The sequence below is a fragment of the Bos grunniens genome, chromosome 7 (genome assembly GCF_055505025.1).
Source record: "Bos grunniens cultivar Pamir isolate PY7600 chromosome 7, Bosgru_T2T1.0, whole genome shotgun sequence".
In the NCBI taxonomy this organism is placed as follows: Eukaryota; Metazoa; Chordata; class Mammalia; order Artiodactyla; family Bovidae; genus Bos; species Bos grunniens.
The window spans coordinates 48,142,337-48,166,010 of NC_141171.1; the positions used below are offsets into that span (position 1 = coordinate 48,142,337).

The 23,674-nt window shown below is 43.1% G+C and overlaps 1 long non-coding RNA gene across 3 annotated transcripts; it reads left to right on the plus strand.

Moving 5' to 3' along the window:
- The first annotated feature begins 573 nt into the window (after positions 1-573).
- LOC147369417 (uncharacterized) lies at positions 574-23,467 on the plus strand. Of its 3 annotated transcripts, XR_015167448.1 has the most exons (4): positions 574-1,059; positions 4,503-4,645; positions 6,667-6,767; positions 9,306-9,724. It is a non-coding gene; the product is annotated as an uncharacterized LOC147369417 (long non-coding RNA). The 3 variants fall into 3 exon arrangements; XR_015167449.1 differs by lacking the exons at positions 6,667-6,767; positions 9,306-9,724 and adding an exon at positions 22,839-23,467 and having other exon boundaries at positions 581-1,059; XR_015167447.1 differs by lacking the exon at positions 6,667-6,767 and having other exon boundaries at positions 586-1,059; positions 9,306-9,717.
- The last annotated feature ends 207 nt before the right edge of the window (positions 23,468-23,674 follow it).

Here is a 23,674-nt window from a genome sequence, read left to right on the forward strand (position 1 = left end):
AGAGGACAACATGTGGTCTTCAGGGAGCAGGGGAGAGTGTGGGCTGCTCTGCAGAGTCCCCATGACCCAGAATCAAAGGTTATATCCAGAATTAACTCTGTGCCTTTGCCCAGAATGTTCTTTCCAGTTGGCACCCCACCTGGCAAGATCCCTGCCTTTCTGGAAAAACATAGCTTATGTGTCCTCTCTTCTGTAAGGTTTTCCCTAATTCACCATCCATCACCTGATGCTTCCAGTTCTTGTTCAACAGACATTTATGACATTCTCTTTTTATTACAGTGTGCATGTGTTGCTGCATTTTATGAGGTGTGTACAAGTCTGTTAGACTTGAACTTCCCCAAAGCAGTGTCATGTCCTCCCTATCCCAGTGCTCATCAGGGAGTTGGAATTAGATGTAAACAGACAGGACCAGATGAGTAGATAAGAGATTTGATTTCCAACCACACTAGCTGGGAAGTCAGAGTTACCATCAGCAAAGAGCTCAGAAGAATGGAGCCTCTGATGGTCTCCAGGTGAGAGGAGCTGAAATGGGTGATTTCTGAGCCGAGATGGTAGATATCAATTGAATCCCTTATTGACTGTTTTCCCACAATGCTTAGCAACTCTTACCTCCTGGCCACCTGGTTTTGCTTTTTTACTAATTATTTTACTTCTCTCTACCATTAATCTCTCAAGCTTACATACATCTACTGGATCTGTAGGTGAAAATACTATAGTGGTCCACCGTAGAGATCCAATAGATGTAAATAACCCTCAAAGCAAGGGTAACAGTAAAATGTAGCAAACCAACCAGTTTGGAAAATTCCTAAAAATGTAACAGTCAGCACCTGTGAGCTGGACTGGGCCGGCTCCAGCCCCGTTGTCAGGACCAATAACCCTGATCCCTGACAGGACCACCCCTCCAGGACTCCGCCCACCAAAGGGAAGGCATGGCAGGAGAATCCACTTGCCCAGCCCTAGAGACTGCAATCAAAACAGAGAAAAAGCAAAGAAAGTCTGGCCATCCGGAGAACTGCCACTGCCATCCAAGAGGCTGGAGACCACAGAGGCTACAGACAGGTCCGTCCTTTTCTTCACTTGCTAGACGTTGCATTGCCGGGAGTCGGGATGGTTTTGAAACGGAGATTGGTATTTACTGGGGAGCACTGTGGGGAACAACACCCTGGAGGAAGCTGCGGGACCAGCGAAAAGTTGAACTGTGATCTCGATGCAGTTTGGGCTGGTCCCCTGGGGAGCCCCCGTCCTGGGAGGGCCCTTCCCGCTGTTTTGCTCAGAGGCGCAGAGCCAGGCCTTTGTGTGCGCACCGCTCTGGTCTTGGGATGCAGGCTGTCTCAGAGCTTAAGTGTAGTGCCTGACTGGCAGCTCCCTCCACCAGGGGCAATGCCTGTGGAGGGACTAGGCGCTAAGCGTCCAGCATTCAGCACTCGTGGCAGCTGGGGTGGGAAGGGAATGCCTCGGTCCCGCCGGGGTCTGGTCTGCACTCCGGCCATCCCTTACCCCAGAGTGGGCCCCACAGCAGTATCCACTGGGAACCTGTTAGAAATGCACTGGGTTTTGAGGTCCCACCACAGACCTCCTGAGTCAGAAATTCAGCAGGTGGGGCCTAGCAGTTTGTTTTAACAAGCTCCCCAGGTGATTCTGATGCAACCTGAAATCTGAGAGTTTAACTACCTCACACCAGCAGTTCTCAAACTCTGGTCTCAGAACCCCCTCATCCTCTTAAAATTTACCCAGAGAGCTGTTGTTGACATGGGGAATATCACCATACATTTACCACACTAGAAGCTAAAACTGGGAGATATTTTAAATGTCTTTTGGCTTGTTAAAACAAAAATAAAAGCCTAGAATTTTATGAAGAAAAACTGTAGATTTTCAACACTAGAAAAATAATTAGTAAGAAAAGCAGCATTGTTTCATATTTTTGTGAAATTTTTTGATGACTGGCTTAGTCGAAGGCAGCTGGGTTCTCATATCTACTTTTATGTTCAATCTTTCTTAACATCACATGTCATGTAGCTTCTAGAAAATTATACCATACACCTGTACACTAGAAAGAGAATGAGAAGTAAAAAAGGCACGTAACTGCATATTATAAAAATAGCTTTGACCCTGTAGGCCTTAAAAGGGTTCCAGGGACCCACACTTTGAGAACTACTTCCCCTCACTGTCTCTCCTGCAGCAGGTCAGGCCTCCAGGTCAAATACTGCTAGGTTTTCATGTGTGGAGTAGTTTAGGATTGAGTCTTGGACCTTGTAAATATCACATTGAGGAGACTCTAGGTTACGTTACATCCTAGGAAGAGTGGTCTTTGAATTCACTTGGTTGGGCTCAACAGGCCAGCTCTGTCTCTGGGACAGCAGCATAATGCATTCCTATGGTCTGTTCTCTGTGTGTGTGGATCAGGGCTTAACCAGAGAGTTGGACAGCACTGAAACAGTATTTTGGAGAAGGCAATGGCACCCCACTCCAGTACTCTTGCCTGCAGAATCCCATGGACGGAGGAGCCTGGTAGGCTGCAGTCCATGGGGTCACTAAGAGTCAGACACGACTGAGCGACTTCACTTTCACTTTTCACTTTCATGCATTGGAGAAGGAAATGGCAACCCACTCCAGTGTTCTTGCCTGGAGAATCCCAGGGACAGGGGAGCCTGGTGGGCTGCCGTCTATGGGGTCGCACAGAGTCAGACATGACTGAAGCGACTTGGCAGCAGCAGCAGAAACAGTATTTGAGTCTCTCTCCTTTCTGGGTACCCCCTCACTTGTCAGCAGCTGTGTTTGTCTTGTGCTCAGTTCTCTGCTTTCCACTAAAGTTTTCACCACTGCTGTGCCCCCAACCCCTAACACGGAGTGCAGATTCCTGCTGACCCTCAGGCCAAAAATCCCTTTAAAGATCTCAGCCTCACGATGCTGTTCCTTTATTCTGAGTGTCATCTCTCCTCCAGAATCTGCCTGATTTTGTTCACTCACCAGTGCCTTTGGATCATTGTGGTTTGGTATTTCGTTAGGACAAGTGTTTCCCTTGTGGCTCAGCTGGTAAAGAATCTGCCTGCAGTGTGGGAGACCTGGGTTCAATCCCTGGGCTGGGAATATCCCCTGGAGAAGGGAAAGGCTACCCACTCCAGTATTCTGGCCTGGAGAATTCCATGGACTGTATAGTCCATGGGGTCGCAAAGAGTCAGACTCAACTGAGCGACTTTCATTTTCAGTTGTTATTAGCAGGAAGATAGCGTCATCAGGTGGAGAAGGAAATGGCAACCCACTCCAGTGTTCTTGCCTGGAGAATCCCAGGGACGGCGGAGCCTGGTAGGCTGCCGTCTATGGGGTCGCACAGAGTCCGACACGACTGAAGCGACTTAGCAGCAGCAGCAGCAGCAGCAGCGTCATCAGGAGCTGTCCTGTTACAGAGGAAAAGGAGGGCCATGGGACAGTGGAGGGGGCATTCTCAAACCTCCTCTTTCCCATGTCTTCATTCCCCTCTGGGGTCCTACCAAGAAGGTAGAAATCTAAATTTAGTTTCCAGGACCCTGTGAGTAGAATTGCTGTAAGTTAACACTTGGTACTAGGGCATGATTCTCTTTTTAGCTAGTTTCCTTCCTGTGGCAAAGGTCCAGGTGGACACAGGTCCACTTCCTCCAGCTCAATCAGCCAGTATCTGTTTCTCCCAGGATGCTCTTCTTTCTCCCGCTTGGCAGTGGACCCAGGACATCTGCTTTGGCTGAGGACCAAGCTGGCTCAGTGCTGAGGACTGGGGTCCTTCCTTCTGCTCCCACTTCTTTCTGGTTGCATTCTTCTTGTTAATGGGTTTGTACTCAATCAACCTCTGGTCTGCAGTTCTTTAGACCTAACTGGTTTAGGAAAAAGTATCTATAAGATTACTAGAGTTCCTTGTTTTGGAGTTTGAGGCAAAACCTGCAGCTGATAATATATTGTTTTGTTATATTTGCTGCATTTTGTCAGGCATTTCCCCATATTTATCTCTCTCTTTCTCTGAGATCTCAAAGGGAGGGAGGTTGATTGGCAGAGCAGGATTAAGGAGTCCCCACGTGCTTAGCAAAAGCAGTATCTAACAGTACCCCAGAGTCACCCTTAGTACCACCTGGAGACACTATTGAAACTTGGCAGACATATGCCTTCTCTCATGTCACACCCCAAAACCACAGATCTGAAGGCAGAGTCCAGAGTCTATAGACATGGGAGACCTTGATCTGGGACAGAAAGCACCCAGGACTTGAAGCTTACCCAATCCACACATCTTTCAGGGCGCAGAGCAGGCGGGGGGCCTGGCTGTTACAGTGTGTGACATACTGGGCTGTAGGTGTCTCCTTTCACACTTGTCTCCTCTGCTAGACTAGGAGGCTCTTGGCTTCCAGGAGCTCATCCCTTTTTCCTTTTACCCCTGGCAGCCTTGTGTTACACATTATTCTATTTCTGTTCCCAGACTTAGCATGCTTAGAAGATTCATTCAGAAGTCAGATTCATTCTGTTTCAGATTTCTTCCACAGAATCTTAAAGGGGCTGGAAGCAACATTCAGCATGACCCTTTCTCTGGTCCAGATGAGCCTTCCTTAACCCCGGCCCCGCAGCCCGTCTCGACACCTTCTCTGCCTGCCACGGACCTCACTGCTGCCCTCAGCCCCCTTTCTAGGTAATGCCTACAGGCCTGCTTCCTCTCTGTCTAAAGCTTGCTGTGTTCTCTGCACCAGTCAGTGTCCCAACAAGGAAAAAAAAATGGCAAATACCAACTGGATTAGTTAGGAAGAATTTGATAAAAGGACGTTTTACAAAGATAGTCAGGATTTAAATAAAAATCAAGGTCCAGGACGAGGTGAATATTCCTGGCTCCTCGGGAGGAGGTGGGGGAGAGGTTCTATAGTTGAAGATAAGAATGGGCCTGTGATAAAGGAACACAGGCAGGGAAAGACACCCAGCCTCGCTCTCCTGTTGTCTTCTGATCCCCTGCCCTCGGCTTCCACCGTGAAAGGTCAGTGCAGTGATCTTCCACGGCTGTTGACTTCAGCTGGAGCTCAGCAGGCAATCTATTGAAGCCACACACAGTGGTCAAACTCCCGGGCGCAGGGCAGAGTGGTGAAGAGGTTTGGGGGATGGGTCTGAAGGAGGAAAGAGAAGATGATCCCACAAGAGAGGGACTATTTTATCCCATGGAAGGTAGCACAGTATGGGCATTTTTGTTCTAATCTTACCTGCTGTATGATCTTGAGCAAACCACTTAATCTGTATGTGTTTCAGTTTTCACTTCTGCAAAATGATGATAATACAGGGATTTTATGAGGCTGCTGTGGTAGGTATAAAGCCCATAGGCTGAAGCCTACTACATAGGAAACCTCAACAAGTGGCAAATATCCTTACTAAGACAACCTTCCTGTGTGCCCTTAATCATACCAGTATTCCCTCTCACTTTTGCATCTTCGTTCTCTCCAAGGAATTCTTCCCCTTTGCCTGCAAATATGTCTCAGTAGCTGTTTTCCTCATTCAACTTTGGTTTGTGAAGATAAGTGCAGTGATGGGCATTCTCAGAGAGCTGGACACTTCAGCAGGGCCAGAAAGCTGGTCTGGTACACAGCCTTAGATCAGCAGAATGCCCTTCATTTGTGATCAACCCACAGGCTGTAGCCAGCAAATTATCTTAACTTTCTGATTGAGTCAGCTGAAGGGTGATGCTTGTTAGCAAAGGCAGTACCAAGATTGGTCAGCCAATCTGATCAGGAATGGTTGTGTTGAGAGTTGTATCAACATGAAAGACAAATCTGAAAAAGACTGCCTGTTTTGGGGTGTGATTTGTTATGAAATGTGGCTGTTTATGGTTCATTGGCCTTTTCTAGTTGTGTCCTGAGCATAAACAGTCTTCAGATTCTAAAAGCCAGAAGTCCCTTATTGGTGATGTGATAAAGTCACAGCTCTTAAGTGGATATCTAATTACCATTGGGGTTAGCAACAAGTAAATGATACAAACTGTCAATAAACTGTCAATACCCAAATGCTCTCTGCATTAGCTTTCTGGGGCTGCCATCAAGGAGCACTATAGATGAGGTAGCTTAAACAACAGGAATGTATTGTCTCACAGTTGTTCTTGAGCTCAAGGTCCAAAATGAGTGTGTTGACAGAGTTGGTTCCTTCTGAGCCCTGTGAGGGAAGGGCCTAGTCCAGGCCTCTCCCCTTGGGATGTAGACGACCATCTTCTCCCTGTATCTCTTTACATCATCTTCCCTCTATGTGTGTCTGTGTCCAAATTTCCCCTTTTTTATGAGGACACAGGTTGTGACTAGAGTTCTCCGTAATGACCTTATGTAACTTGATCACTTCTGTAAAGACCCTTTCTCCAAATAAGGCTGCCTTCTCAGGTCCTAGGGTCTTGGCTTTCAACACAGGAATTTTGAGGGGACACAATTTGTTCCATAACACCCTCTGATTGCTCTTGAGTCAATAAAGGCTCATACAAGTAAATATGTTTAGAAGACTCTCAAGTTGGTTACATCTCCATAGTTAATTTTCTTAACAACTGTTTTCCTGCAAAGGGCAAACTCCTTTCTCATCCTCCTTTGTAATTTTTGGGGGCGTAGTGCCAGTGTATGCCAAATGGATTAAAGAATTCACTGAACACGCTTCAGGGATCTGACTACGTTGGCCTCTTCCTTTTGCACAAATCAGGTCAGGTCCCTGGGTATCCTCAGATGAACTAACTGACAGAGAAGTCGGACTTTCAGCCTGAACCTGTCTGCTTACTGAGTCTGCCTCTGCCACATCCTTGGGTAATACTGTCTGAGAGCCGTTATTTGTCTTGTCAACACAGACCAGGAAAAGAACATTAAAAATGAACTCTATCAACCTTGTCTTTCCCACATCTTGTCCTCTACATGATGTCTAGAATCCCAGGGTGTGCCTGGCACCTAACCCTCAGGGCAAAATGAAGAAAAGGCTTGCTTTCTTTAGGGCTTTAACTGTTCAGGCCCATCCTTCTGGCTCCAGGCTGCTGCAGAAAGCTAATGTTTGTCCAGGGCTCAGAGTCAGTGAAGAGGCAGTGGGCTTTTGGTTCCCACAACCAGTGTCTGCAGAGAATTGTGCTCTGGGAGCTGGGCAAAGCACATAGGATAGGGGAGCTCTGCCCTCAAGGGTCTTAGAAAGACTCCGAGAGACCTAGGTGGGCAGGGAGGAGATTCAAGCTGAGGGGAGTTGGCTGGAAATGTGCTGACCTGGGTTTAGGGTTCTGCCTGGATTGGACTGTTGGTGTCTCACCTGAGGGTTGCATCTCACAGGTCTGTCTTGAGACTGAATGAACCAAACTCTGGGGTATTCTGATGTTGGTCTCTTGTATGGCTTCCAGCTTAGGTCCTTAGGGTCAGACTGGTGATGGAGGGAATTCCAGAGAGGTGGAAAACATGCACTACTCATCCTCCAGGGTAGGGGGCGATAGGGAAGGCAGGCTGCTGACTGACCGGGACAGGTCTTTCCCTGCTCCCAGGGTCCATCTGACCCGACTCTGAGGCATAGAGGGTTCCTGATTTAGGGATGGGTAAAGGAGAGATGAACTTAACATGCCAAAAGGAAGCTGCTCACTTGAGTAAAGGAGGCTACAGGATGAGAAGCCCCAAGGCTGGAGCTTTCTGCCCTGCAGTTGAATGATCTTCCTCTGTATTAGGGGCTTCCCAGGTGGCTCAGAAAGTAAAGAATCTGCCTGCAGTGCAGGAGTGAAAGTGAAAGTGTTAGTCACTCAGTCGTGTCCGACTCTTCTGTGATCCCATGGACTATAGCCCACCAGGCTCCTCTGACCATGGGATTCTCCAGGCAAGAATCCTGGAGTGGGTTGCCATTTCCTTATCCAGAGGAGCTGGTGGAATACATGTCCCTGTGATTCAAGTTATACAAGCAATCAATTGAAATTCACCCTGATAAATCCTGGGTGACAGGTCAGCACAGATGTGAGGAGAAACCCAAAGCAGTGTGGACGGTGGCTCAGAGCCTAGGAGTTTAGCTGCATAGTGAGAGGACCTCAGAGGGTGGGTTCTCGAATCAGACATGAATGAAAGAATGAAATCAAGCTCATAGACACAAAGAACAGATTGGTAGTTGCCAGAGGCAGGACTGGCAGAAATGGATGAACTTTTTAAAGTTTAAATAAATTGAATAATAAGAAAAAATATAAACCAAGACAATAAACTACCAAATAAAATGTCTTTCTACCTTACAAATATATCAGGGAAGGAAAAAAAAAGTCAAAAAATGTCTGTATACCTTCTATTTAAGTGTTAATCATTCATTCGTGTCTGACTCTCTTTCTGACCCCATGGACTGTAGCCTGTCAGGCTCCCCTGCCCATGGGATTCCCTAGGCAAAATACTGGAGTGGGTTGCATTTCCTTCCCTAGGGGATCTTCCCAACCCAGAGATCGAACCCGGTTCTCCTGCATTGCAGCCAAATTCTTTACCTCTGAGCCACCAGGGAAGGTATAATTCCAGGGAAGTTATTACTACCTTAAGTTAGTAAATAATAACACTGAAATATTGCTATGTTATAATGTTAAAAATTCAGTTCAATATTCAGTGATTTTTTAAATTCTTATTCATCAATAAACAATACAAAATATAAGATGAAAGTAAATTGGAAAATTAGGAAGGAAATCGAGGGGGGGGGCACTTGTGATTCTGCTTAAATGTCTTTGGCTAGTTCATGAACAGATATAGAGTGATAAAGTGAAATGGTTGTAGTATAAGTTATAGAAAATGGGCACTTCTGTGAAAAATAAACAAAAGCAAAGTCTGTTATCAGGGAAGCTAAGTAGCTATGAATAAAATGGTAAGAGAGAAAGAAGTTTTACATCTTGGGCAAGTAATCAAGATTAAAATCTCCAATTTTTATAGTCCTAGAGAAATAATCCAATTATTCAACAGTCTAAATGTATCACTTGTGATTAAACTACTAAATAGATAAGTATGATTTCCTTACAGTTTTGAATATGTACCAAGGTGGAAAGATGGGGATGTTTTAAGGTGTTTCAGTAGTCTCTTCCAGCTGTGAACCATCATTAGACTCTAAAGATGTCAGTTAGAATCAACTTTTCAGAAGGTGATTGTGCAGTTAATCTACTTCCATGTCCTTTTTCTCAATATTTGTCTTTTCTTTTTCATTGTTAGCAAAAAGAGACAAATGGCCTTGGAAGCAAAATTAGTTGATTTTGTGTAAAATGCTAACCTGAATTTTAGGCATGTTCTACGCTATGCTTAGTCTCTCAGTTAGTGTCTGACTCTTTGTGACCTCATGGACTATAGCCCACCAGGCTCCTCTGTCCACAGGGATTCTGCAGACAAGAATACTGGAGTGAGTTTCCATGCCCTCCTCCAGGGGATCGTCCCAACCCAGAAATCAAACCGGGGTCTCCCGCATCACAGGTGGATTCTTTACCAGCTGAGCTATCAGGGAAGCCCAAATTTTAGGTATAGTTGGGGATTAAGAAAAACTTTTAGTTTAATTTAAGATTGGGTATTCCTTTAAGGTTTTACTTATTCATGTATTTTATTCCTGAACAAAGTACTTTAAATCTGTTTGTGTATTAATACCTTGCAATAAGATGCTGTCAAATAGTACGAGAAATGCACTGAAAAAATAGATTTTCTTTTCAATAAATATGTGAGTATGTAATGATGGAAAAATGTATTTATGACATTTTACACATTAAATTCTTGATTATTTCTACTGTTAAATGGTAAAGTCTTTCCAATTCAAATCAACAAACTGTTACCTAATAATACACTTTGGGTTTGTTTTTTTCTCTCAGAGATATTTATTTTGTATAATCCACACCATAGCCACCTAATTTTCTTGCTCTTATCTGACTATGGATAGGTTAACACTATTTGAACAGGGATTAAAATGTTCTCCCTGATTTGCTCCCTAATTTTCCAATTCACAGTGTAGGTAAAATTTCACTGGGCTTCCCAGGTGTCTAGTGGTAAAGAGCCCGCCTGCCAATGAAGGAGATACGGGTTCAATCCCTGGGTCAGAAAGATCCCCTAAATTAGGAATGGCAACACACTCCAGTATTCTTGCTTGGAAAATTACATGTACAGAAGACCCTGGTGGGATGAAGTCTGTGGAGTCACAAAGAATCAGACACGACTGAGTGACTGAGCATGCATCACAAAATTTCATTATATTTTATAGTATTTTTATGTTGATAAGAATTTGATAGTAGTCCCATCAATAAAAGATACCTTTGAAAATAATGGAAAAATTAAAATAATTATTCCTCAGGTAGCATTTGAGAAAGAAAGAAAAGGGTGAGTGAGAAAATTGGAAAGCAGAAGGGAGGTAAGGTAAAGATATTCCAGTTGCACCATCAGCACAAGCAAACATGGAGGTGACAGAAGGTTCATAGAAATTGGGATTTCAGTGGCCACTGGCCACTTTACCCCTCTATACTCTTCCCTGTGACCAGCTGTGTCAAGGAAGCCCTCTGAGTTGGAAAGCATTTTACCAGCTTTGTAGCTGAGAAACCCATGTTCGAACCCAGGAATTGTTATAACTCACCTGAGTCACTTTCAAATGGCCCCCACTACACAGCTTGGCTGAACTGAATTCCACAATGTAAGAATCTTGCCTCACTTTTCAAATTCCCTAACACCATGGCAACCTTCCAATTATTTTACAGGGTCGAATGAAAAGAGCAATTAGAGAATGAGAAAATTATATAGGACTTGAGGCTGAGAGAGCTTAGAAATTAGCAATTCATTATTGGAATGGAAAATGTGACAAAGGAATTTTGAGAGTGATGATAACCTAGCTGAATCAGCCAGTCGGTAGAAGATTCTGGAAACGCTGTAATAAACCATCTCCTAGTTCAACTGAACTAAAGGCTCCCACTGCTTAGAAAATTGTACAGCATTCTTTCCCTCTCCTTGCAGGCCCCCCTGCCATTCTGAGCAAGCAAGTGTGCGTGTGATATGTTTGCAGGGCTCATTCGCAGAGAATCTCCATTTGTTTCTGGTTTAATCAGTTCTCCACGTGCCATAAACCAATTACCACCTGTGATCTGTGTGAGCCCTTCACAGTGTGTGCTATACAGGAACTTTTAACAGGATTCTAACTCTTGTCTGGTTCACAGTGCAGCCTCAACAAAAGAGCAAGGCATAGGATGTGAGCATTGGCATCTTTATGTTCTGGGAGCCCAACCTGAGGCTTGTGACCTGCCCAGAAGTGATAATTATGGAAGAAGAATAGCTGATGTTAGTTATAGAATAATAATCACTAACCTGAGTACTTACTATGAATAAGGTAGTACCATTCTAAGCATTCTACATGTATTATGTTAATCTTCACAAAATCTCTTTTAGTTAGGTATGATTATTTTTAAATTTATTTTATTGAAGTATAGTTGATTTGTAGTATTGTGATAGTTTTTGGTGCACAGCAAAGCGATGCAATTACACACACACACACATACACACACACATATATATATAGCAAATAATAAAATAAAAGCAAATAGCTTGCATTTGCTAATCTCAAATTCCCAACCCATCCCACCCTCCATGCCGCCAACCTTGGCAACCACAAGTCTGCTCTCTGTGATTCTGTTTCTGTTTTATACATGAGTTCATTTATGTCACATTTTAGATTCCATATGATGTGGCACCATATGGTATTTATTTTTCTCTGACTTCATTTAGTATGATACTCTCTCTCTGTCTATCCATGTTGCTGCAGATGGTGTTACTTCATTCTTTGTGTCTGAGTGATACTCCATTCTGAATGTATCTGTATGTATGTATACGTGTGCATACATATATACACACACACAGAAACATCACATCTTTCTTATCCATTCCTCTGTTAATGGACATTTAGGTTGTTTCCATGTCTTGGCTATTGTAAATAGTGCTGCAGTGTGTATTGGGTTGCATGTATCTTTTTGAATTATGGTTTTGTCTGGATACGTGCCCTAGAAGTGGGATTGCTGGATCATATGGTAGCTCTATTTTTAGCTTCTAAGGACCCTCCATACTGTTTTTCACAGTGGCTGCACTGGTTTATATTTCCACCAACAGGGTCAGAAAGAAGGTTCTCTTTTCTCATGTACCTTGTCCAGAATTTGTTGTCTGAAGACTTTTTAATGACAGCCACTCTGACCAGTGTGAGGTGGCACTTCGTTGGAGTTTTGGATTGCATTTCTCTAATACTTAGCAACATTGAGTATCTTGCTCATGTGCCTTTTGGTCATCTGTATATCTTCTGCCCATGGGTTTTCTGCCCATTTTTTAAAATTTTTGTTCTTGAGTTATATGAACCGTTTTTATATTTTGAAAATTTAGCCCTTGTCAGTTGCATCATTTACAAATCCATTCTCCCGGTTCATAGGCTGTCTTTTTGTCTTGTTTATGGTTTCCTTTTCTGTGCAAAAGCTTATGAGTTTGATTAGTTCCCATGGAACTAATAGAAGGACTGATGTTGAAGCTGAAACTCCACTTCTTTGTCTATCTGATGCAAAGAATTGACTCATTGGAAAAGATCCTGATTCTGGGAAAGATTGAAGGCAAGAGGAGAAGGGGGCGACAGAGGATGAGATTGTTGGATGGCATCACCGACTCAATGAACATGAGTTTGAGCAAGCTCCAGGAATTGGTGATGGACAGGGAAGCCTGGCGTGCTGCATTCCATGGGGTTGCAAAGAGTCAGACACAACTGAGCGACTGAACTGAACTGAGTTCCCATTTGTTTACTTTTTGTTTTATTTCTATTGCCTTGGAAGAGTGAAAGATAGGTATAATTATTAACTCCATTTTGCAGATGGGGAAATTGAGACCACAGGAGTTTAATTATTAATAACTTGCCCATAGGCACCCAGCTAGTAAAGGGTAGAGCCAGGTTTTGAACTCAGGCAGTCCACCTCAGGGTCCTTGTTCCTAACTACAGTGAACATCATCTAGTTTCTCTTGTAGATGACAGGTAATGATTGACTGGTCTTATTACTTGTCCTAGCTTATGTGATTTTATTACCCACTTCTTGAAATACATTTGGGATGGTATGGAGAGCACTCAAACTTACTGTTCAACTGTTTAAACTGAATTGACCTTTTATCTGGAATCTTTGCATTGACTTTTACATGAGTCAATCTAATGACCTGGGGAAATCTGAGTGAGAATATTGCTCAATAAATCAGGATCCCTTTCCCTCTGGCTATGGTGATTTTATCTCCTTTATTTTACTTGTAGATAAGTTGTTATGCTTTGTGTTGCTGAAGTTCAGCTAGGCAACACTGCCTTATTATAGAAAAATTGTAAATCTCTGTTCTTGGTTGTATTATTCTCCATACTCTTCTGAAATTTAGACAGTTAAAAATTATATATGTATAACACACACATTTGTTTTGTTGCAGCATTAGGTTGCTGTAGACAGAGTTAGGGTATTTTATATATATATATATATATATATATATATATTTATATTGTTGTTGTTTATATATTTATATTGTTGTTCAGTGGCTAAGTTGGAAGTGGCAATCCATTCCAGTATTCTTGTCTGGAAAATCCCATGGACAGAGGAGCCTGGCTACAGTCCATGAGGTCGCAAAGAGTTGGGCACAACTAAGCGATTAAACAGCAACAACTACTCTATCAGTTCAGTTCAGTCGCTCAGTCGTGTCTGACTGTTTGCGACCCCGTGAATCGCAGCACGCCAGGCCTCCCTGTCCATCACCAACTCCTGGAGTTCACTCAAACTCACGTCCATCAAGTCGGTGATGCCATCCAGCCATCTCATCCTCTGTTGTCCCCTTCTCCTCCTGCCCCCAATCCCTCCCAGCATCAGAGTCTTTTCCAGTGAGTCAACCCTTCACATGAGGTGGCCAAAGTACTAGAGTTTCAGCTTTAGCATCATTCCTTCCAAAGAAATCCCAGGGCTGATCTCCTTCACAATGGACTGGTTGGATCTCCTTGCAGTCCAAGGGACTCTCAAGAGTCTTCTCCAACACCACAGTTCAAAAGCATCAATTCTTCGGCGCTCAGCCTTCTTCACAGTCCAACTCTCACATCCATACATGACCACAGGAAAAACCATAGCCTTGACTAGACAAACCTTTGTTGGCAAAGTAATGTCTCTGCTTTTCAATACGCTATCTAGGTTGGTCATAACTTTCCTTCCAAGGAGTAAGCGTCTTTTAATTTCATGGCTGCAGTCACCATCTGCAGTGATTTTAGTTGTTGTTATTTAGTCATGTATGTGTGTATGTACACACACACATACATGACTAAATAACAATGTGTGCATGTATGTGTGTATATATATATATAGCGGAAGGATATATAAGACCTGAGAAGAGAATAGACAATGAAAGAAATGATATGAGCACTTCAGAAAGTACCAGAGAACAGATTATGGGAGAGGGCAGATTCTTATAAATTCCTTCATACGCCTTTCTCATAAACAAACATATAACAAAGAAACTAGGCCAAGAGCAAGTTGGCAGGTGGGGAGGGAAGTGGCAAGAATTTTCCTACAAATTGAGCTAAGCATCAGCATGGTAACACTGTCCCTTGTGAATCTGCGAAGCAGAGGTCACCTTTCAAGTTATTGGGCATGGAGAGACCAAAGGGCAGTGTCTCCAGCAGCCCCTGTTGGCTTGGACAAGCTCCAGAGACCTGCACAGGGGTTGTCATGGCATCTTGGCTTCAGTCTAATGGGGTAGTGCTTTCCTGTCTCTTCCCCAGGGGGATGGGATGCTTTCTATCAGATTGGGAGATGTTTCCTTTCCTTTAAGCCAGAGAGCAGAGGCTGCTGGGCCCCTGGGGACAAGGCAGTCATCCACAATGCAGACCCAGCATGTTCCCCTTAGAGAACCAGAGCTGCCTCCTTCTCAAGGATAGACAAAACTAAGATGCACCGTGTCCCTGGAAACAGAGATCCAGTGTTGTTAGGATGTCAGCACTCCTTAAAAAAAATGTCAACATTCCTTGACTTCAGCTAAAAAGCTGATGAATTCCAAATCAAAATCCCAACAGAATATTTCATAGAAACTGCCAAACTGATTATAAAGTTTGTATGAAAGAGAGGCTTTTTAAAAAGAGAACAATTGAAAAAGAATGGTGAAGGATGTACTTGACTTAACATGTATCAAAGTATACAAGAAAGAGTAACTAAGATAGGAGAAATGAATGAGTACATCATTGGAATAAAACAAAATACAGAAATGGTTCTGTGTATGTACAGGGATTTAGAGTGTGAGAAAGATGGAGTTTCACATGGGTAAAAAGACAATGAAGTATTTCCCCTGAAATTGAGAGCTGGTTATCCGAATATCATTGCTTCAGTGAAGTTAGACATGCCCCAAGTCACCACCCCCAGTGCCAGAATATAGCTGAGGTGGACTAAAGAGATCTTTATTAAAAACAATATTTAGGTGAAAATGAAGACGATTTTGATAACCTTAGAGTAAGTTAGATCTTTGGTAGGATGCAAGATGCCAGAAGTTAAAAAAAAAAAACAAAAAACTGTTAACAGACTATGAAATAAATATAAACTCTGTACACAAAAACACCGTAAGGGAAGTTTAAAAAAATTCAGCAACATTGTTTCAATTTGCTAAATATTTGAAATTTTTCATAATAAAATTTTGGGGAAAATATAAGCAGCAGATGAGAAAATGTTTGTGACACAAATTACAAGCAGGATTAATATTCAGAATATAAAAAAGTACCAATAAATACCAAAACTGAAAAACTGACGAAGAATAGAGATGGGCAATTAAGAAATGCCAACAGATTATAAACATAGGAAAAGTAATTCAAATTACTAGTAATCAGGGAAATGAAAATTAAATCAACAGTTAGCTAACATTTCTTATGCATTAGATTGGAAATAATTAAATGTATTGATCATATCCTGTGTTGTTAAGGAAATAAGACACTCTCATCCTCTGTTGTTTGGAGTGTTCATATCAAAGCCTTTGGGAGAGCATCCTGGCAGTATTATTAACATTTTAAATTTGCACACTCCTTAATCCAGAAATTCTGTATCTCAATTTATGCTAAAGAAAGACATATTTTTTTAAGATTCATGTAAAAACATTGGGAAAAGTGCCCATTTTTAGAGGGATAAACTGTTGATGCACATAAACTATAGTTATTAGAAAGAATATGGTAAATATATATACTATATATACAAAATTTTTTCCAATGCAATTTTTTTGTCAGTGACAAAGGCCAGTCAGTAAACAATTCATAGAACATGATTTGCATTATATAAAGGGAAAACAGAAAGACTTGATTTTCACAGAACCATGCCTGGAAGGATGGCCATCACAATGTCCCTTTCTTTCTCTCTCAGTTCAGTCGCTCAGTCGTGTCTGACTCTTTGTGAACCCGTGGCCTGCAGCATGACAGGCCTCCTTGTCCATTATCAGAGTTTACTCAAACTCATCCATCGAGTCAGTGATGCCATCCAACCATCTCATCCTCTGTCATCCCCTTCTCCTCCTGCCCTCAATCTTTCCCAGCAGCAGGGTCTTTTCAGACGAGTCAGTTCTTCGCATCAGGTGGCAAAAGTACTGGAGTTTCAGCTTCAGCATCAGTCTTTCTAGTGAATATTCAGGACTGATCTCCTTTAGGATGGACTGATTGGATCTCCTTGCAGTCCAAGGGACTCTCAAGAGTCTTCTCCAGCACCACAGTTCAAAAGCATCAATTCTTCGGCACTCAGCTTTCTTTATAGGCCAACTCTCACATCCATACATGACCACTGGAAAAACCATAGCCTTGACTAGGTGGACCTTTGTTGCCTGTCTCAAAGCTTGCAATTCCCTCTTCTCTCCCTCAACTCTTCACACAAATGAAAGCGCACCTGTATCCACATACACACACACATACATGCATGTGCACACACCACCTGCAGCATTACATCCTAAGTAGGTTCTGAGCTCTTCTCCCTATTCTGCGTTCTCATAGCATCCTGAACTCCCACTTCCCTCATCTAGATCATAACTGTTGTTTCAAACTCTTTTTTATTCTAACTTCCAGAAGACAGGGACAGTGTGTCATATGCTGTTGTATTATATTTGGAACTAATTATATGCTAGCCCCAAGGCCCAGCACTGTGTTTGGCACACGGCAGAAACTAATTTGTTGAGTGATAAATAACTCCTTTGTAATAGTCAGCATTGAAATACATCAGTACATTGCTAGTTAATAAATAAAATGACCTATAAATTTACATCTCCTCTATCAAATGACTGACTTAGAGGAGAAAAAGAAATTTGCAAGTGACAGAGTGGGAGACTGTTCGTAAGCACTCCTTCCTCCAAGGATCCCTGTAGCACCATTTTCTCTAGTTTGCAATGAAAAGAGGTCAGCTGCTTGCCCTCACTTTGTATGGACATGAGCCTAGACCTCACCTGACATCCTCTCTATTCATTCGATATGTAAAATCGTCTTTTGGACTCTGTGGGAGAGGGAGAGGGTGGGATGATTTGGGAGAATGGCACTGAAATACATATAATATCATATATGAAATGAGTTGCCAGTCCAGGTTCGATGCACGATACTGGATGCTTGGGGCTGGTGCACTGGGACGACCCAGAGGGATAGTACGGGGAGGGAGGAGGGAGGAGGGTTCAGGATGGGGAACACATGTATACCTGTGGCAGATTCATTTTGATATTTGGCAAAACCAATACAATATTGTAAAGTTTAAAAATAAAATAAAATAAAATCTCAAAGGAGAAGTGACAGAACAGTGGATAAGAGAAGCTTTTTTTTTTTTAACAGTTAATCAAAGGTAATACTGGCACTTCAATTTTTATTAAAGGAAAAAAAAGCTAAGATAACATGGAATTTGGGTTCCAAAAGATAGATAAAAGATGGAAGAAATGCAGTTCTCCTGTAAACACAGATAATGTTTTAGGACCAGAGAAACCCCGTATCTCAGGGGTGGAATGGATCTGCGAGGTTATCCAGTCCAGTGAAATTATATTTGTTATAACATATAAGTCTTCAGTAGATAAGTTATCACTATGGTTAAGTTTTCAGACAAGGATAAAGCTAAACGTGGGTGTTGGGAGGAAATGTGCCATGTGGTAAGAACAGATGGAATTTGTAAAGAAAACTGGGTAAGATAAACCCTCTTGTCTTTGTCTTAATATTCAAGCCTGCCTCAAGTTTGAATGTATTTCCAGCAGGCAGTGTATCCACGGGCTTTGTGAAAGCCCTGCGAGAGAAATGAGGCAAATGTATAATATCATGATCACTGCTTGAGCTGGAATTCCCTGTGCACCTATCTGTCTCACCAATCCCTGGGAATCTGTTAATTGTCTGGTTCTGCTGTCCAGGCATTGCCAGCAAGTAGTAGGCAATCAAAAGAAGTTTAATTAATAGTATTAGATGCTTTTTTAATCACATGGAAAGAATGAAGTGGTTCTTTGAAAATGATACATGGCTTCGGAAGATGGGAAAAAAGACAAAATACTTTTTATCTCTGAAATATTCTTTGGGATTTGGTATATGATTTTTTCCCCTTACTTGATAAGATTGGAGACCTAGAGACTCAATAGAAAGTAAGTCTTAGGCTCATGATCGGGCTTCCCTGCTGTCTCAGTGGTAAAGGATATGCCTACCAATGCAGGAGACACAAGAGAAGTGAGTTTGATCCCTGGGTCAGAAAGATCCCCTGGAGAAGGAAATGGCAGCCCACTCCAGGATTCTTGCCTGGGAAATTCCATGGAGAGAGGAGCCTGGTGGGCTACAGTCCATGGAATCACAAACAGTCTGACACGACTGAGTGCACACAAGCACACGCAGGCTCATGATTATTTCACTCTTAGAGGATTATTGTCTATCAGTAGGTTCTCTTTGACTGAGGATGGGTAGACCAGAAAGCAAGAGAGCAAAAAAAGAGATTCCAAGCTTTTCTGTTGTGCACAATGCATTTCTCTCAATAAACTTTCTTGAATTTTGTGGCTCTACTTGTAGCCCTATTCTCTGGGAAGTCCCTCCATCCATAGATACCCTGTGGAAAGGACAGGCCTGGACAGGGAGCAGAGGCAGCTAGGTTGGGCAAGAGTCCATGGTGGATCAGGAAGGAAGGAAAAAAATCCAGGTATTCAAACACAGACTCCAAAGCTATGAATAGTGTCCTGCCGGTGGGCAAGTGGGAGATTGCCTTCTGAGGACGAATGTCCTTAAAGGGGTCCTCATTCAGGTGAATGTCTATCCTTACTACCAGTAATCTCTAAGAAATTTTTGTTTGATGACAGTAAGCTACCTTTTGAATAATACTTGCTGCTGTGGGTGTCCGTGTATATGTGCATATGTGTGTGTGTGTGTGTGTGTGTGTGTACACCCTCTTGCCTCCATCTCCTGCCTGTAAGAGTTCTGCCCATAGTCTAACCAGGCTTCTGTGTATTCTCCACCAGAAAAGAGACACACCCATTACCAGATGGTAACAATTGAAAATGAAAGAATTGGTCTCTAGAAACAGCTCCCTAAGTATATTTAATATATTTAATAGTGTTATTAATATCCAAAGAGCTTCCCAGGTGGTGCTAGTGGTAAAGAACCCACCTGCCAATGCAAGAGACATAAAGAGATGTGGGTTCAATCCCTGGGTTGGAAAGATCCCCTGGAGGAGGGCATGGAAACCCACTCCAGTATTCTTGCCTGGAGAATCCCTTGGACAGAGAAGCCTGGAGGGCTATAGTCCATAGGGTCAGAAAGAACTGGACATGACTGAAGTGACTTAGCTTACATGCATTAATACAGAAAACTTTAGGGATGTTCTATCTAAAACAAAGTCATGTTGAATACAAGTCCCATTCTCACCTGTCTTTGGCCAACAGGATCATTGACTGCCCTGCAGCATGTTTGTACTGTAAGGGATCTAGACTGGTATGTACAGCCCTCCCCTTTACAGATGAAGAAACTGAGGCCCAAAGAGATCAAGTGACCTACTTACCCAGGGCCACAAAGTGATGCAGGACAAGCTAGACTGGACCCCAGGCGTTGAGGAATGTCAAGCCCCATGTCACTTTACTTTCCTCGAGTCATCTCCTTATCTTGCCAGTGCTTACTCCATCCCTGGCTGCAACAGGTCCCTCTTGGCTGGCTGGATCTAAACTTAGGCATTTTCTTTCTTTTCCAGTGACGTTTTCCCATATGGTTCATTATATAATTGGTCCTCAGCTAGAAAAGAAAATGTATGCTGGTGTCAGGAGGTAAACTCTCTAACAGTTCTACAGTTACCTTTCTGCCCGCTACACTTTTCAGCTGCAGAGCCAAGTAAATCTAGGACAAATGCTCTGATGGGGCCTGTAAAAAAGGATGTTTCCAGGCCCTCAGAGACCCAGCTTAAGAAATGCAAGTAGTTTCAGAAAAAGAGAAAGGCTGCCACTTTTCAAACCACTACTTTGTCCACCCTCTGAGTCTCTGACCTGCCAGCACAATATTAGCTCAAGCAGACATGATCCCCTCGGCTTCCCCGGGCTTGTCATCTCAAATCCCCAAATGCATTTGAGGAGCAGCACTGTTTGGAGGCAGAAGACTGCAAAAGAACCAGAATAATAAGCCCAGGAGAAGCCAGAGAGTCAAGAGGGAGAGATACTTGGCAATGGCCAGAAGTCCTGGAGCTACTGGGCAAGAAGTTCAAGAGCATCAAGAAATCTCATTTGCCTGCCATGTTCCTGCTCAGGGCACAGCATTTGCTGTTGCCAGTATGGGTAGATGGAACGGGCCAAGAGGAAGGAACTAAAGGCACTGCATGCAGATTTACAAGCTTCATCTTGGGATGAAGGAAGCAAGGCTTCAGAAAGAAAAACTAATCAGCCATGCGGGGAACACAGGACCAGCCTTTAAGCCTGAGCTTTGAGCCTGTGCTGTTCCTTCTAAGGGAAGCAGTTACTTCTAGGGTGGTGGGGAAGGGTGTCCAAAACCTTCCTGCTCTGCCACACGCTGCTTGGTACAAATAGTAACAAACACTTGGCATTTCCCCTAGTGCTATCCTGGGCACTCTTTCCAAGTATTAGGCATTCATTTAACCTTCTCCCAAAGGCTGTTATTATCCCTATTTTCCAAATGAAGAAGTCAGACTCTGCAAAGTGAAAAACCGTCCCCAGTTTGCACATTTGTAATGGAGAAAAGCCATGATTGAAACCAAAGTCTCTGTGACCCCCAGAATCCACAGTCTAAATAATTAGGCTCATTATCTCTGGCAGTGCAGTTGCTATACAAGAGCTTGCTGACCCTCTTGGTAACCATGCTGAGATGCTGCCCAGGTCATTTGAAGGGCCCAGGGTTTCTGATCAGCTTCAAAGGCATTTATAATGCTCTGGGATGCCCTGCTTCCTTCCTCTTTTTCTCTTTCTCTTCTCATCCTTTTTCCCTTTCCTTCTACATCGATTGAAGCTCTCCTTGCCTCAAACAGAATAATATTGAAGCCAATATTTGGTTCCATGTATCAAAAGGTTTTTTATTTGGGGCCAAAGGTCACACCTTTTCTTTTCCTTTTGTAATTTCCAGCTCTTTGCTTATCAGAACTTACTTTCAAGGATCTAACATATACAGTAAAGTATAAGTGATTGATGAGTCTCATAAAGGAGGTGCCAATACCTCCTTATAAAGGAATATCCAAAGGCCAAGAACCACAGAAGAAATATTAAAATGGAGATTGTCACCAAAGGAAGGAATCAGTCACCAGGAAAAACAGAAGGTGTCATCAAGGCCAGGAGGAGGGTGTGGGAAGAAGATGTGGCCAGTAGATTGAGTGTATGAACCTTCTTAGTTGACTTTTGTACCAACTGCTGGCAATGCTCCCCCTTCTCCCAGGGCTACCTCCCTGCAGCCCATCCATTCAGGAAGTGGCCAAGTTGTCTTTTTTCCAACCCACTCTTGCCATCCTTCTTTAGCTAACCCAGAATCCTAATGTAAGTCCTGCCCCCATGCCTCTCAAGGCAGCCCAGTTCTTCCTGTCCTATAGCATGGCTGATTTATCCAGGTCCTAGATAAGAGTTTTCAGGGATACACTCCCTCCCTCCACCTTACTCCCCACAAGAAAATGCACGCACATGGGGATCACACCTAGAAAAGAACATTCCCAGAGATGTATTCTCAGAATTTGCAACTTCTTACTGCTGGGTGAATGGAGAGGCAAAGGGAACTGCTGTTCCAAGCTAGGGGATTTACAAAAACAGCCATCATCACTGAGGACCAGCTCTTCCCATTCCTGTGTTTCATTAGCTCAGCATCAACTGACTTAACTAGAACAGACAAACGCTCATTAAAATATCATGTTGGATAAGATGTAATTCTCAGAATAATGTTAACATCAAACAAGCAATTGGGAGGCAGCATCACTCTGGCCCTGCAAGGGAGTGGGTATTCTGCAAGGTAAGCACTCTTCTTGCCAATGGGAGTGGGATGCTGGGTGGAGGGAAAATGATTATGGATGAAGAGGCTGTTGCTGTGAGAGTAGAATTTCCTCACTGACTAAACCAAGCCCTATTCTCTGAATATTTGGCTTCTCAAAACATAATTCATTGTCAAACCTAAACTCAGTAATTACATCTTCTCCAAATCGACTATTCAGCATTTCCTCTTTACAGATAAACCACCCATCCACTTGTAAGAGAAGCTGCCAAATTAACTTTGAGTTTGCCAGAGTCATCTTCCTCTTAGAGAGGATTAGTGAGGTGTGAGGCATTGTGGGGAGTATCGCCAAGACAAAGGAATCTTAGAGGTAGCTAGTTTGATGTAGTATGAAGAACACTGCCTGAAGTTAGGTCTCACTTTAAGTACTAGCTGTCACTGTAGTGGATTGAAAGTGTGCCTCTCCCAAACTTATGTCTACCCAGAGCCTCTAAATGTGACCTTACTTGGAACCAGGGTCACACTGGACTAGAGTGGGCCACAGTAATGACTCGTACCCTTATAAGAAGAGGAAAGGCACACAGAGGGAAGAAGGCCATGTGAAGACTGGGACAGAAATTGGAGTGGTGAAGCTATTAATACAAACCAAGGAATGCCACAGACTGCCAGAGCCACCAAAAGGAAGAAACGAGAAGGATTCAGAGTGAATGTGGCCCTGCTAACACCTTGTTTTAGGACTTGCAGTGTCTGGAGCTGTGAGAAAATAAGTTTCTGTTGTTTTAAGCCACCCAGGTTGTGGTAATGTGTTGTGCAGTTTTAGGAAGTGAATACAGCCACTGAAAGGCTGAGCAAACTTGACCTAGTTATTTTCTCTGAGCCTCAGTTTCTTTGTCTAGACCAGAGATTAGATCTATGACTTTGGTTAAGTTTTATAATCAATTTTCTCATCTTAAAATGGGGTACTATAACTTTTTTTGATAAAATTACAGTTAACATGTGTTCAGCATTTACTACATCATGAGCATTAATAGACATCTCACTAAATATTTGTTCAGTTCAGTTGCTCAGTCGTGTCTGACTCTCTGCGACCCCGTGAATCGCAGCACGCCAGGCCTCCCTGTCCATCACCAACTCCTGGAGTTCACTCAAACTTACATCCATCGAGTCAGTGATGCCATCCAGCCATCTCATCCTCTGTCGTCCCCTTTTCCTCCTGCCCCCAATCCTTCCCAGCATCAGAGTCTTTTCCAATGAATCAACTCTTTGCATGAGGTGGCTAAAGTACTGGAGTTTCAGCTTTAGCATCATTCCTTCCAAAGAA